The following is a 15,413-nucleotide window of genomic DNA, read 5'->3' as shown; positions in this document are numbered from 1 at the left end:
CAGCCCTGAGAGAGTCTAGTGTGGGAGAGCAGAGCAAGACAGAGATTTTGGAAAGAGGTGTGGGAGAATTACACAGTAGGAGTTTCTGATACCAGCCAGGGTCTCTGATTGCTCAGACTAACAGTTCTTCTGGATCTACTTTACATACTTTCCAAGTTGGCTGGGACACCCAAGTGAAGGTTACAGTCACTGAATGGAAATCCATGGAAACTTCATCTTTCACATTTAGGGTTCTATTTTGTTTCCTTGAGTTGAATTTTTTTAGTTTTAAGATGTAGAGTTGTCTGAGGCCACATCATTTGTAAGAAATGAAGCTGGGGTTCTTCCTTCTCCTCCTCTTTAGTTTTTAGTGGTTCTTATGTTATTTGACTGATTTCCAATGGTAAATAGGAAAAAAAGAGAGGTTGAGATTTGTGCCTAAATTCCCCAACAGAGGCAATATGTGGATTCATAGCATCATTTCTACAGAGGGCAAAGTGTGATAGGAGGAAGAATGTGGGAGGTCACAAATTTACCACATAAGTCCAAGTGGGTGGAGGGAAAAGTATGGGAGGAAGAGTTTCTTTATGGTTATTGCTCTTCTTTCCATTGCCTTATTTGTTCATCCACTTTCATTAATTGTTTGCAGTGTTGAGAACCAAACTAAGGGCCTCACAAATACCAGACAAGCCCTCTGTCACTGAACTATATCTCTAGTTTCTTATCCAGTCTAGAAAAATCCACACAAATTCCAATGACTTAAAGTCCAAAATGAAATAATTTGTTATTCCTTCTTGCTACTGATGAGATGTGGTCTCTGTCACTGAGGACCTATAAAGAACCAAGTTCTGGTTATTACTGTTTCTGATGTTGGTCTGGAAGCCAGCAAAGCAATGTTTGTGTCTTATCTCTTTGTTCCTACCGACCTTGGAAATCTTGAGCAGATGATTATCTGCCTGGAATATAGAAAGGTGCACTCAGATTTGATGAGAAGATGTAAAAGGTTTTTTTTGCCTCCGTGATACTTGTCTCTTACTCTGACTAGTTCTACACGGGCTTCTGCATTGCTCTCAGGTGATAAATAACCCTGCTATGCACCTTGAGAGTTAGCCCATTTCTCCAATAGTTACTGGGTGATCACTGAAATGCAGTGATATGAAAGGCATAGAAAGCCACATCGCTTTCTTTTTAAAACTGGAATTGGTTGAAGAGAAAATGCACACTATTTTCACACCTGTGTAGACCGCTCACCAAGACAGAAGAATAAACCCCTTGAACTCTGTGATGAGAGAATTCAACCACGTGTTTACTCTTCCTGGATTCCGCAGTGACCGATTATGAGAAAACCCACCTGAAACAGGGTTTCCATGTATTTGTGTGTTTCTGCACAGTTATTCTCATAAAATATAGAATCCTGCACTTGACAACCAGCCTTTTTCATAGCCCTTGTTCTGGAATAAATCTTTTTTAACATTATTGTTGCTAGAGGGAAATTAAGTTTGACATTAAAAAACCACAACAAAACTCACTCATTTAACAATGATTTACAGAACACTAACTATGTGCCAAGCACTGCCCAAGGCATAAAGTAGAACAGTGACCAAGATAGCCAAAACTCTGCCCAACTGGAGCCCACATGTTCTTGGAAGAAGCTAGAAAGTAAATAAGTAAGCCCAGGAGAAGATTCCAGATGAGTAAAATGGGCTGATTTCAGATAGCTACTAGGCGGCAACTTTCAATGATAAAATTGGTTACCAGAAGAAGTGTCATTAGAGCTTAGACTGTGACTGCATTTACAACTTAGAGTATCATATCTAAATAGAGCTACTTGATTCAATAATTCTAGAAGAAACAATATTACTCCTGATAACATTCTTTATTTATGATAAAATTTCTTTTACAGATTAGTGATTTCTCCATTTAACCAATACCCACAAGGACATTTGGTTTTATCCTTGTAGATTGAGCCAGTTTTTTTACTGATGAGCAAAGTGTCGGAGTTGATTGATGACTTTGGGTTATTAGAGCTTTGTTAGAATAGCATAGTGTTAATTGCAGTCCTTTCCCTTCTTTGATTTCTGTTTGTGTTGTGATTCTGGGGATTGAACTCTGGCCCCCATAAATGCTAGGCAAGCATTCTACCATTCAGCTGTGTAGGTCCAACCTGCTTTTTTCCTATTTTTATTGTTATTGGGTTAGCCATATTTTCACTACTATAAAAAATGTCTGAGATGCTTAACTAGTAATAGAAAAGGTTTGTTTTGGCTTATCGTTTTGGAGACTTCAGTGATTGATCGGCTCCTTTGCTTTGTGTCTTTGGAGGCACAGTTGGCTAGAGTGAGTATCAGAACAAAGCTACTCACGTTATAACCTGAGCATGAAAGAGAGAAGAAGAGGAAAAATCTAGAATCCCACTCTCCTCACCTCTGATGACATGAATATCTCCACTAGGCCATACCCCACAGTGGTGCCAAGCTGAGGCCTATATAACACATGACCTTTGGGTGATATTCTACACGCAGCATATAACATTAACAAAGATTTTTTTCTTGAGTATCCTTTCATTTGAAGTATGATGACATCAGTAAACTGAATTTGTAAACCACCAGTGAAAATTTATTGTATTGTTTTATATGACATGTTTTCTCTTTTCAGCCACTGCTCTATAACCAAGGAGTATAAGAAATGCCGTAGTGAGTGCTGGCTCAGTATCTATCCGTAGCCAATTCATATTTAAAGAGATGGGGGCAATTCCAAGTTTTCCATGAGGGAATACGAAACCACGGCAGGTAACAACGAATTAATTTGGAAGGATATTAAGCACCTTTAATTAGCACATTTGAGTTTTATTTCTCCACAGGGAAAATATTCTTATGGCAATTTGCCATATCAAAGCTTCTAAACTTCTCCCTAAACTTAGAGCTGAAGTCAATTTTACAATGCAAATGAGAACTGCAAAAATCTTTTAAGCCAAATCATTCATAAGCATTTAAGAAACTCCAGGGCTTCTGGATTTTGCTAATAACTTTCTAGCAATCAGTGAGGAAGTCTTTGGGGAAAAATATACAGCTGGCAAATTCAAAATGTCTAAATCTTCCGATAACTTACATCTGTGCAGATTTTTGAAAGCTTGTTCCTCCTAAATCCTGATTACTCTGTATTTTAATTGCATCTTAAAGTTTAAATGAATTTAGAGATCATAAACATACAAGATGAAAAGAAACATCCATCACATGGAGTTTATCACTCAGAACATCACATCCAATTAGGGCAGCAGGTGGCATTATACTTTATTGGTCCCAGATTCAGTTAAACAAGATCAATTAATCCTTTGGAAAGTTTGCAATATAATTCTCCAACATAAATGTAAAACCTGCATTAATTTAGACTGATAATGAAAGTGGATCATTCTGTTTGTTATGATATATATGACATACAATATATCGTTTATATGTGCTTATTCATAAATACAATAAGCATATACATGTTTTATACATATAAACACACATATATGATATATACACATATGCACATGTAGTATATAGAATATATAACATCTACTTATGTAGCATATACATATAATATATTATGTATGTATATGTAAATCTTGAGGGAAAGATTTGACCTACTCTTACTTTCCAAAGGTGAACATAGAGCAATGTAATATGTATTCACAATTGCTAAGTAATTATTATTTATTATTTCATTTAAGTCAAACATTCCTTTGACTGTGAATGCAAAACTTAATGACCAACAATTATGCATCTGAGACTGTCTTCTTTCTTTCTGGGATAACAGCTGAGAATAGATTCACTCTAAGAAGTTTGAGAGAGGGAGATGAGTAACATAGTCATTTAGTTAGTTTGAGTTCCAATGGCTAATTTCCTAGTGTTCAGAATAGTCTAGAATTATACTCAAAGTGACAGGAAGGGAAGCTGATAACTCACAAAACAATGTTCACATTGCTTATTCGTGTGGCACTGCCACCAGAACCCTGGGGCTTGAGTCCATTAAGTCGTCCCCCCAACAGAACCCTGTAGCTGGTTAGAACATGTTTTGATCTGGTCCTACAAGAATTTCTGGACTTGGAATATACGTAATTTATGTTTTCCTACTTTTAATATTTTTCTTTCTGCTGTCTTGAGCCTGCTTCTTTCCAATGGGAATGACTTTTGGCTCTTTCCTTTGCTTCTCATTTTTTTTTGTTGCATTTTTCTCTTTGTCCACCCTCTAGGACAAAAGAAGTTTAGAACAGAAGAGGTCAAAACACTTCTCAGATATATTACTTAGCAGCAGAACATGGGAAGAGGTGCAGAGCCAAGAAGTGTGGAGATGCTGGGGATCAAGGCTTGTAGACAAACCTGCCAGTATCTAGAAACATCAGGTCATGATGGTTCTGGAAGGTAAGTATAAACATTTCATGTGCATATGTATGCAAGCCACCAGAGGGCCAGAGGCAGACATAGCTGACAGACTGACTTAAACATGGAATAGTAAACACAAGGCACTGAGGTGGTTACCTTAAAAAATATCCTTAGCCTGAGTGAGCTATTTTCCTTGCATGCTCCCTATTAGACTCCAAGCTCCAAAGCAGCAGATGCTGTCTTTCTTTTGTCCATCATTATATGCTAGCACTGGGTAGTGGGCTTTATGATGATTTGTTGAATCAATGAATGGATTCAAAGACTGAAGTTCATTCATTCTAGGGTATTGTAGTCCAGCATCTGCAGGTAAAATCTTGCCCTTGTCTCATCTTCCTTTTCTACATTTTTTTCTTGCTCCTCCTCATCTCTAGCAAAATAATCGAAGCAAATTTCTGTTAAAAACTAATCACATTCTAGATATTCTATACTTGCCTTTACATCCTTATCTGAATCACAAAATAACTCTCAGAAAGAGGTCATGTTTTCTTTTCCCACTTTTGTAGGACATGTGTAGACATGGTTTCCAACAGTCGTGAAACTCATGAGTACTGTTCATTTGAGATTTCTCATGAGCTGGCTTTAATGTTTATGTCCCACCTGGAGGTTTAGACATTGCTGGGTGACTTCTTTGTCTGATAAAATGTGAGCCTAAAGTGCAATGTCACTTCTGTATAGACGCTTAAGCACCTGGTTTATTATGCCTCTTTCTGTGGAGGTAACTGTGGAAATACATTTGAAATCGAAAATTTACCACCTTGAATCTCACTGATTAAAATATGGTTCCTGCTGATCCACATTGGGTGAGCAATAATTGCTTCTTGAAATGAGCCACTGAGAGATTATTGTTTTCATTACCACAGCATAATAATGTTTATTTTGACTGATGAAGTGTTTTACATTTTCCTCACAACAAATCTGATTTTTTTGTGTGTGCCTATCCTGGCTCTTGAACTCAGGATCTGGGTGCTGTCCTGAGCTTTTATAATCAAGGCTGTTGTTCTACCATTTAAGCCACAGCACCACTTCCGTTTTTGTTTGTTTGTTTTTTGGTTAATTGAAGATAAGAGTCTCACAGACTTTCCTGCCTGGGCCAGTTTTACAGACATCCTCAGATCTCAGGATCACAGGCATGAGCCACTGGTGTCTGGTTCAAATGGAAATTCATTCCCAAGTGGTCTCTGTAACGATATTAGTTATTTTTAAAATGTGTAAACAGTATGTTAAAGGAATTAACTTAAAATTATTTAAAATCTACATGATCCTAGAAATTGATTAAGTCATTGATAGGATCATACTATGAAAATATAATTTCATTACTGTTGGAATATTTCATTTGAGTGACCATGAAATGGTAAATCAATAATTTAGTTACTTTTAAATGATTGGTCAATAATTGTTTGCTAGAATTTTTACTTTTAATTTTATCCTTAATTTAGCACACTTTATTACATATTTATTTTCTCTTTATCTCTTATTCTCTCCTCTTTTAAGATGGCTAGTGCAAGGGCTCTAGGACAAAATGACTTTGGAAAAATACTTTTTCCAAAGCATTTTGACTGAAATTTCTAACTGATGTCCTTAACACTTCCTGTGATAGGAAGCTCATTCACAAGCCTCACACATAGCCCACACCTGTAATCCTAGCTATTTGGAGGCTCAGATCTGAATATCTCAGTTCACAGCCAGCCCAAGCACAAAAGTCTGTGAGACTCAGACCATCAGAAAACAGGTAGTAGGACTGTAGCTCAAAATGGTAGAGCACTAGCCTTGAGCTGAAGAGCTCATGAATAGTACCCAGGCACAGAGTTAAAGCCCCACAACTGAAAAAAAAGAAAGAAAAAAAAACAAGAAAAAGAATGTTCACTCACAGTTTGATGGGACTACTGGTTCTCCATATGTCCGATTTAAACTATTCTCCTATATAGACAAGACTGGCCTTTCAGGGACTTCAGTCAAGTGTACTAGGTTCTGTCTTCTGAATCTGCACATGACAAGACATATTCTGCTTTCTCGACAGTCCTTCCAATATTGGAACCCATCAGATCTCCCTCCAAACTTTGCATCCCCAGTTTCTTCCATGGTTGCCTGGGTGCTAGGACTGTAGTTGTCCCCAGCATTGTACCTGCTCTTTCAGTACCTCAGCTCCATAGTTTCTCAAATCTTATTCTGCTTATATCCTTGGAGTTGTTGGTCTAACCTGCCTGTGTCAAAACTCAGTGTCTTCAGTAATTTCTATAAAATGCTACTGATTCTACGCAGTTTCTATTTATGATGGGGACAGCAGCCATTTGTTTATTATTACTATTATTCAGAAAATTGTGTGTGCATGTTATGTGTGTGTGTGTGTGTGTACGTGTGCAGGCATGTGCACATGCATGTGTGCATGCCAATTCTGAGGCCTGAACTTAGGGCCTGAGCATTGTCCTTAAACTTTTTTTGTTCAAGGCTGGTGTGTTACCCTATGAACCACAATTCAGTTTGTGGCCTTTTTTTTTGTATTTAATTGGAGATGAGTCTCATGGACATTCCTGCATGTGATGACTTTGAACCACCATCCTCATACCTCACCCTCTAGAGTAACTAGGATTACAGGCATGAGCCATTGTTGTTTGGCTCAATACTGGAGTTTGAACTCAGGGCTTCGCTGGTCTAAGAAGGCATTCTGCCTTGATTGTCAACTTTGAGGCAAAAATGCCCTGAGCTATCACACGAAGGATGCATGGCCTTCGGGTACCTCTGTCCATTACCCTCATCTGCCCCTTCCTTACTTGTCTTCCTATCTTTCCTCTGCTGAGTAAAAACAAATTCTTCCAGGGGCAGGGAGTTTGGCCTGGCGGTAGAGGGCTTGCCTATCATGCACGGAGATCGGGGTTCAATTCCTTTGTACCACATACATAGAAAAGCCAGAAGTGCTGGTGTGGCTGAAGTGGTAGAGCACTAGCCCCGAGGAAAAAGAGCCCAAGGACAGAGCTTAGGCCCTGAATTCAGTCCCCTTGTTAAAAAAAAAAAAAATTCCTCCAGTCATTTCAGAAACAAAGGCCCATACTTCACATTTGAAAAGGGCTACCTGCAGGGAAGTCAGATTCTCTTAATAGAGTCTGAACTTTCCTTCTCTGTGGTAAGGGCATTTTTCACACATTGTAATAACACTTAGCAATAATAACAACTGCCTTCATTTAGATGTTAAGCACGAACATGATCTCATTTAAATTAGACTTTAGTCCTATGTAGTAGGTAGTCTTTTGGCATAGGTAAAAATTAGAAGTTTCAAGATGTTAAGCTTTTAAAAGTTAATAATGATAAAGAGAAATAATTATTAGCAAAACTAATACTTAAACCTATAAATGCACACATTCTAAATTGGGTACTTTTAACATAAATAATATATACACATATCTCCTCAAGATGCTCATATTCCTTATCACTCTGATAGTTAATGTAAGAGTAAAAATCATGTTTTTACCAAAAAATTCTTTTAAAATATAACATTCCAAATGAAGATAGTCTTTTTGCATGAATACAAAAAAGTAACTGAAGCTTACAAACACTGACCAAAAAATTTATTTCATTTGCTTGTCCACAAAGGTGTTGGTAATGAAGACATAAAGGAGGGAGAGCAAAAGGAGAATTTGAATGCTTATGCAGTCACTGCTTCACCCAGTTTTCTCTCTTCTGGCATGTTCCATTTATTTTATTATCCATCTGGCTCCAGAAGCCATCTATTTACTTATGTTTACAATTCCTACTTTTCAATTACATGTTGGTATCCCCAGCTTTGATGGCTGTAGGTACAGGAATTTTTCATTTTATTTTATTTTTTTTGTTGGTCACAGGGCTTTAACTCTGGGCCTGGGTGCTGTCCCTGGGCTCTTCATCTCAAGTCTACTGCCCTACCCATTTAGCCACAGTGCCACTTCTGGATTTCTAGTGCTTAATTGGAGATAAGAGTCTCCAATGGACTTTAGTGCCTGGGCTGGCTTTGAATCACAATCCTCAGTTCTCAGCCTCCTGAGTAGCTAGCATTGCAGGCGTGAGCCACAAGTCTCAGTTAAGGAATATTAAGTGATTCCACAGTTCTATGGCTCACAGCTCATAGTAACTTCTTTTTTTTCTTCTGCCCATCCTGTGGCTTGAATTCAGAGCCTGGGCACTGCCCTTGAGCTTTCTCAAGGCTAGGGCTCTACCACTTTGAGCCACAGCACCACTTCTGGCTTTTTCTGTGTATGTGGTACTGAGGAATTGAACCCAGGGCTTTGTGCATGCTATGTGAGCACTCTACCACTAGGCTGTTGGGAGCCAGAGTGGAATCAAACTGTACCTTGACTTGCATCAGACAATGGCTTTATTGTCTTATTGTTTTCTGGCCCTATTCTATGTAAATGACCTGTGATTTACCATATGAATGTAACACCTGGAGGTTCCCGGGGGCAGGAGGAGGGAAGAAGGGGGAATGAAAAATAAACGCGGCAGTCTTTACCTGGACTGCGGACATCCCTGACCCGGTGTGTCTGTCTCTCTTCTATTTCTTCCTAGTCCTTGCCCCCTATTTCAGGAACCCCAATCTGCGAACCCTGGTTTGCTGCCGGTTAGCCCCGGCACTAGGCAACACTTCCTGTCCCCATAGTACCTTCTTGCTGTTTGTTATGTTTTTCTCAGGTGAAAAAATCATGTGTGTGTGTGTGTGTGTGTGTGTGTGTGCTCATGAGCATGTGTGCACACACGCACACACATACATGCATATGTGTGTGCTATCATGTTATTTGTGTTGTAATTAAAACTTCAAGACTTTCCATTTATTCTGTTATGTATACAGCTAACTGATGATTCCTATGAAGACTGTCTGTTAAATTTTCTTTCAGAACTATCTAATCATTCTTTTTATATCATATTTGAAAGAAGCACAGAATTCCTCATAAATCACCAGGCAACTGGTTAGCCATGTTGCAGTTAATTTCTTTCCTTTATCTTTACTTTTTTTTCTCATTCTTTTTGCTGTTGTCACAAGTACAAAGGCCTCCTGGGTGACCCAGAATATTCCCATATTACATATGTGAAAATTAAGGTGAACTTGCAAGGCTTCACCAAACCACATATTTATGAAAGACAAACAGTCATAGAGGTATGTCAAAATGGAACTTATCAGTTTGTGAGGTAATGCGCTCTCTGTCATCCGAGATGTTTAGTCATAGTTTGGATGGCCTCAGAGAATGAATGCTTTATGTTATGTGGTAGGTTTCTTCTAGCACTGAAGCCCTGTACTTTTATATACAGCCAATAATCTCAAGCAAATTTTTAACTTATTTGTTCCTCTCACCACATGTCCAGATGATTGTTGAGTTTCTGTTTCTCTCTCTTTTACACAGTGGCAAGTAGATCTCAGGAAATCTGATTAATAAATCAGATGTCCTTCTCTCTAAATGTAATCCATATCCATGTACATGTAGAAAATCATGGTGGATTAGAGGTAGTAGGTGGCACTGAATGCATCTATGAGGCTCTAAGAAGAACTTAATCCCTACATAAGCAGGCCTTTGTCAAATAATCTGTCTGTTTCCTATTTTTCTTCAGTACTTTTGCTTTTCACATAATGGCATGCTGAAAATTTTAATGGGATTCTGAAGCAACACTAGCAGGTTAAAGTTTCAAGGAGAAAGTTAACATGTAAACAGATTTTTCTTATAAAAGAGACAACAGAAAATCCAGCAAATGATTTGGTTAAGCTACAAATTCCCCAAAAGCTATAGTTATATCAGGAAGAGTTTCCAGAGGTAGATGGGAACTGTCAAAGTAGAGGAGGGAGGAAAAAGATTTTCAGCACCTGAGCCTGGGAAGGAACGAATCCTGCAGAGAACTTCCCATATATAATGAGTGTTCAACATTCCTGTTAAGGTTTTACACTTTCACTCAGCTTTATGGCAACATAGGGAATTAAATGCTCAACTTATTTTGAGAAGACAAGAGATGATGGTTTTCCTGCCCTGCTATGGGAGCTCAGGAGACTGTGAGAATGATTCCTGCCCAAACCTCTCCCGCTGCACTCAGGCCCCAAATGCTGTATGAATGAAGATCTAAGAGATGGCTAATGGGGCAGCAAAAAAGTATAGATTTAAAGATGACTTTTCAAGCCACATCAAGATTTGATATACATAAGGAATGATGGCAGAAATAAAATATTTGCAATACTTCCATGTTATTTCTATTGTAAACTAGTTTCATTTAAAATTAATAGATCGAGTATTTGAATGGAATTACTTTTAGTGCTGCAATGTACTTTGAGTAATAAGTATATCCATAAATATGTACATATTTGTTTGACTGGGGTTTGAACTCAGGGCTTTGTGCAGGTGCTCTACCACCTGAGTCACAAACCTGTCCCTTTTTGCTTTAGTTGTTTGTCGAATAAGCCTCAAAACGTGATGCTCCTGATCTCCACCTTCTAATATCTGTGTATATTTTAAAACTCAGTAATAGTTAAGCTCATATATGTACCAGGTATTGTAGTATAGAATTGTCTTTATGTTGTAAACATATATAAAATATAGTACTAAACAGGCATATTCTTTTTTTCTTTCAGTAAAGATCATTTGCAAAGTAGTTTATCAGCAATGTTCTGTTTATTCATCTTACCAGATCTTTCATACTAGTGTACGTTTTTGCAGCTGCATTTTCAAATCTTTCTCATTCCTCATAGCCTTGTTCCATTTCTGTCATTTCCTTAAAGATCCCTTGACCTCTTCCGAACTGAATGTCTTCTTTCTACCTTTGTGAAGGAGGGCTTTGTTATTTGAAGTCCTTGGGCACTTATTCTCCAATCTCCAGTGCTATCTTGAGTATTGCCAGCATGTATTGCTATCATGCTTCTTATGTGAGTACATCCTGCTCCCCAAATAGATTTTGTGTTCTTTTGGTAGAACAAGTGCTACAATTTTCTGTTATGTAATGAGAGTGGAAAATCATTGAAAAATCATTGAAACTTCTAGCGGCCCTCTGTATCTAAATAGGGAAGATTCTTAACAGAGTGCATGTGTGAGGGCTCAGATATGGGTAGACATGTGCCTGAGAATGGGAAGTAAAGCCTGGCTCTGTTGATAGTTTCCAGTTGCCTGGAAAAGAGGACATGTTCTCCCAAGCTGCTTCACATTCAGCACACTAAGCCTGCACTGGTAAGACATGGTGTGGGTAGAGAATCTCTCCCTCCTAGGAAAGTTTTTTTTATCTTTTCTCTCCCCTGTGTTGTCTATTTACCGACAAAATATTCCTTTACGCATTGGCTATATATCTGACGGATAAATGCATTGTATTTCATATACATTGTATTCTGGTTTCTTAGGGCAACAATGAGGTAGCTTATACTTTCCTGTACTGTGTATGCGTAGTCTTCTTGGGAGATATGTTGTGCTGTTTTCCCTGTAGCTAGCCTTCCCTTGAGGCTGACCTTAGTGTTAGACATGAACTTTTATAGTAATGTCTTGGAGAGGAACATCTGTTACATTAAAGTAACAGCAACCCAAAGGGAAAAGACTCATGAGGATATACTGGTCTATGGAACCAGCAGTTAGTCGTCAGGTGCATTGTGGAGCCTAGAGCCTAAAGCCCTCAAGATTTCTGTGTGCCACTGACTTCTACTTAACTCGACAAGGCCTACTATCTGAAGGATTTTTATTGCTATATTAGGCCATTGTGTCTTGAGAACAATAACTTGAATGGAAGGTGATAGGATGGGAGCATTGCTTAAATGAAAGATGGGATTGAGAAAAAGAGAAGCTATTTGTTGCACTGTGCATGGCACCTAGGTGAAGAGTTCACATGCTCTTTCCCACAGCAACTTTCATATGATCCTTAACAGTCAGATGATAGAGGCAAAGCCAGTACTATTTGAAGTAATGAGGCCTGGTCGGAAGCATCTTGGCCACATGGTTAAGGGGAGATCTGGCATCTTGTCTTTATGGTCAGGCAAGGTGACATCAACACCTCACAGGTGAGGGGCATGCCTGAATCCCTAGAGGCAGGCAGGGGTGGGCACTTGGCTGATAAATTACTAAATCTGTCAGTGCAGGGCCTGGGACTGGGAGTTTCCTGTGTTCCTGCTCCCTGACCTGACCCTATTTAGACCTAGACCAGCTAAGGTGCCATTATGCCATGCCACATGTTTTCATGTTCACATCCTTTGTCCTGTGTCCTGGCTGTTCTCTGATCACCATGGTATCCCAATTCAGCTCTCCACTGGAACATGAATGGACTTGTTGATATTGTTTTTGTTGTTACTTTCCTCTCTAGTCTGTCTCATAACTATGTTAAAAGTATTTGCTGGCTGCAGGTCTTTGCAATTTGCAGACAGGTAGCACTCAAAGATTCCTAGCTACTGTCACTGAGTTTTGGCACGTCTCCTAGATTTTTCCAATATTTCACTATTGTGATGTAATAGGTGAGTTACAACACCTTAGAAACAATTCTCCAATTCTAGACAAGTGCTAAACTTTACTTGTGACTTCCACTTTGTGAAATCTTCCAGAAGACCCTGAAATCCTTCCCCTTCTCAAAGTTGATGAGTAAGAGAAACACACTTGTTTTCCTATGAGTTTGGCTTCTTCAGAGAAGACAATCCAGTCAGGTTTCAAGGAATCAGGAATGAATGACCAGGAAAGTAAAACAGAATAAGAGGAACAAAAGAAGTATAAGAGATAAGATACTGATCTGGTCATTCCTTGAAATAAGGTTGTTGACACTGGATATGTTTAAGGGGCAGAGAAGGCAAAGGAGTACAGATCATCTTCTGGCTTCCATTGCTGAGCATCAAAGTGCAGGCTCCAGTCAGTAACTCATGTGCTGCACATACTTGAGATCATGAAAGGAACTGCTCGACAGCAAGAGGCCATGGGGCAGGAAACAAGCTACTATCAGGTCACACTGGAAGATGGCATTTGAGAAATAAGGACAGCCTTGAGGAAGTCTTGTTCATGCAGAAGGCTGACATAACTCCATTATGACATCATCGTCTGACACAAAGACTCTATAGGCTACAGGAACACCTGGTGCCACAGCACCTACCAGCTGACCACATGATCTGGGGTAGAGATGGTGATATCTGTTTCCTGAAGACTCACTCCAGTGATAGTTCCCTTGTCCACACCAGAGCTGAAAAATCCCTTCTTGATGTCACATGAATCTCACTACATGGACAATGGGTCAGAATACTTTTTTTTCCTGGAGATATTGATGAGTTAGTATAATGGTGATCTATTAATTATTTTATTTAGTACTTAAGTACATTCCAGGCATTTTCTTTCAGTGATGGAAAATAGAATATTGGACAAATAGATAATACATTTTTAAGTATTTGAAGGTTACATTTGTGTATTTGTTTATATGTCTGTATGAGAGAGAAAACAGTAAGTTACGTACAGTGTTGATGATGATTAATGCACTGGGGAATGAGGGTTGTAGGATGGTAAGGGAAGGCTTCACTGAGAGAGTGACATTAAAGAAAGCAGGTGTGGATATCTTGGGGAGATATGTTTCAGGGACACAGAAAAGCACATACAAATGGTCCAAGCTGTGTCTTGTATGTTCCAGAAAGGTCGGGGAAGCCAATATGACCAAAATGGAGTGAGGGAGAGAGAAAGCTGAGATCTGAGAGCTAATATGGAGCCAAGCATGTGAGGACCTTGCAATGACTTTGGCAACTACTTGGAGAAAGATAGAGACGGAACAGGTCTGTAAATACTGGAGGGATCTGACTCACATTTCCACAAGATCACAGTGGCTGAGAATAGGCTAGAGGAGTGTAAGGCAGAACTGAACATCAGGAGTTGACTGGGGTAGCTCAGCCGAGAAGTGTTGTTTCATTTGGACCCAATGTTAGCAGAAGAAGGCTGAGATCTGGTGAGATTATGGTCAGGATATGTGATGGATTTCAAAGGAGGTATGAGAGAGTGCATGTGTGATACTACATTTTTGGCCTGAGCTAAGATTACATACAGGAGGGAGAAGTTTGGGAAGATTAGTAGCTTGGCCATGCAATGGTTTTTAGTCATCTAGGTGGAGTTCTTGAGCTGACAGTGGATGTGGGAGTCTGAGTTTCATGGCTAGGGATAAAAATGTGGGGGCTATTGCTATTACTGTTGAAATCCATGCAAACGGCATTTAACACTTGATTAACTTGTCTGGATTAGTGATAAAAGACAGACCCTAAAGCTTAGGGAGGTGATGACTCAGAGTTCAGCCGTTTAAGCCACTTAGAACTATGAGAAGAACTGACCTTCATGCTTTAGCTCCCAGAGTTCAACAGTTTGGGTATAATGGAGGAAACAATACTCAAATGGAAGTTCAAAGGAGAGCAGGAGAAGTTAGAGACAACAGTATATGCCATTCTTTGGAGCTTTGTTTTAAAGGGAAGGAACAAAGAGAAAATGGTAAGTGGAGAGGAAGTAAGATAAAATACACCCACAAGCTAATAAGCCATTGGAAAAGTCCAATAGAATTTACTGGCAGAGCTGGGCCAAAAATGAATGTGCAATAAATGGACAAGGTAGCCCCTGGAGTTTACCCACTCTACTCCTGGTCTTCTTATCACAAAGTGGGAAACAGGTGTCTAGATTAGGTCTCTCAGGGCCCATGAGCAGTGAAGTAGAGGTTCTCTTATCATCTGCCAAGTCAAAATGTGGCCCAGGATTGTGTTTCTTCCGTTTTGATTTTTTTTTCTTCAGAATTCTGCAGTTGCCGCCACTGTAACCACATCACCAGGCAGCAATTAATAATCAAGTCAAATCAAATGAAACGATCAGATTTCTCGTCTCACTTCATCAGTAAGAATAAAATGCCTTGTTCCTTGAGGGAGCTCTGGCTCTGAGAAGTGGTAGTGACAAGGTCAGAAGGTCAAGGATGGGAGGGAGGGGATAGACTTGAGGCAGATGCACCAGCTCTAGACAAAAAAGATTCCGTCCCAGTTCCTGATTGTCATCTTTCTTCTCAAAGCACTGGGAAAGAAAAATCCGTCCCTTCTATTTCCTC

The 15,413-nt window shown here is 39.2% G+C and overlaps 1 long non-coding RNA gene across 1 annotated transcript; it reads left to right on the top strand.

Annotated features, from left to right (window-relative positions):
- The first annotated feature begins 12,897 nt into the window (after positions 1-12,897).
- On the top strand, positions 12,898-15,196 carry LOC150056254 (uncharacterized). The gene is made up of 3 exons (XR_016537254.1): positions 12,898-13,588; positions 13,977-14,115; positions 15,110-15,196. It is a non-coding gene; the product is annotated as an uncharacterized LOC150056254 (long non-coding RNA).
- Positions 15,197-15,413: the final 217 nt, after the last annotated feature.

This window comes from Megascapheus bottae, chromosome 12, assembly GCF_031878675.1.
Source record: "Megascapheus bottae isolate mThoBot1 chromosome 12, mThoBot2.hap1, whole genome shotgun sequence".
NCBI lineage: Eukaryota > Metazoa > Chordata > Mammalia > Rodentia > Geomyidae > Megascapheus > Megascapheus bottae.
Note: the sequence above shows the minus strand (reverse complement) of the source record. Positions and strands in the feature narration are given on the sequence as shown.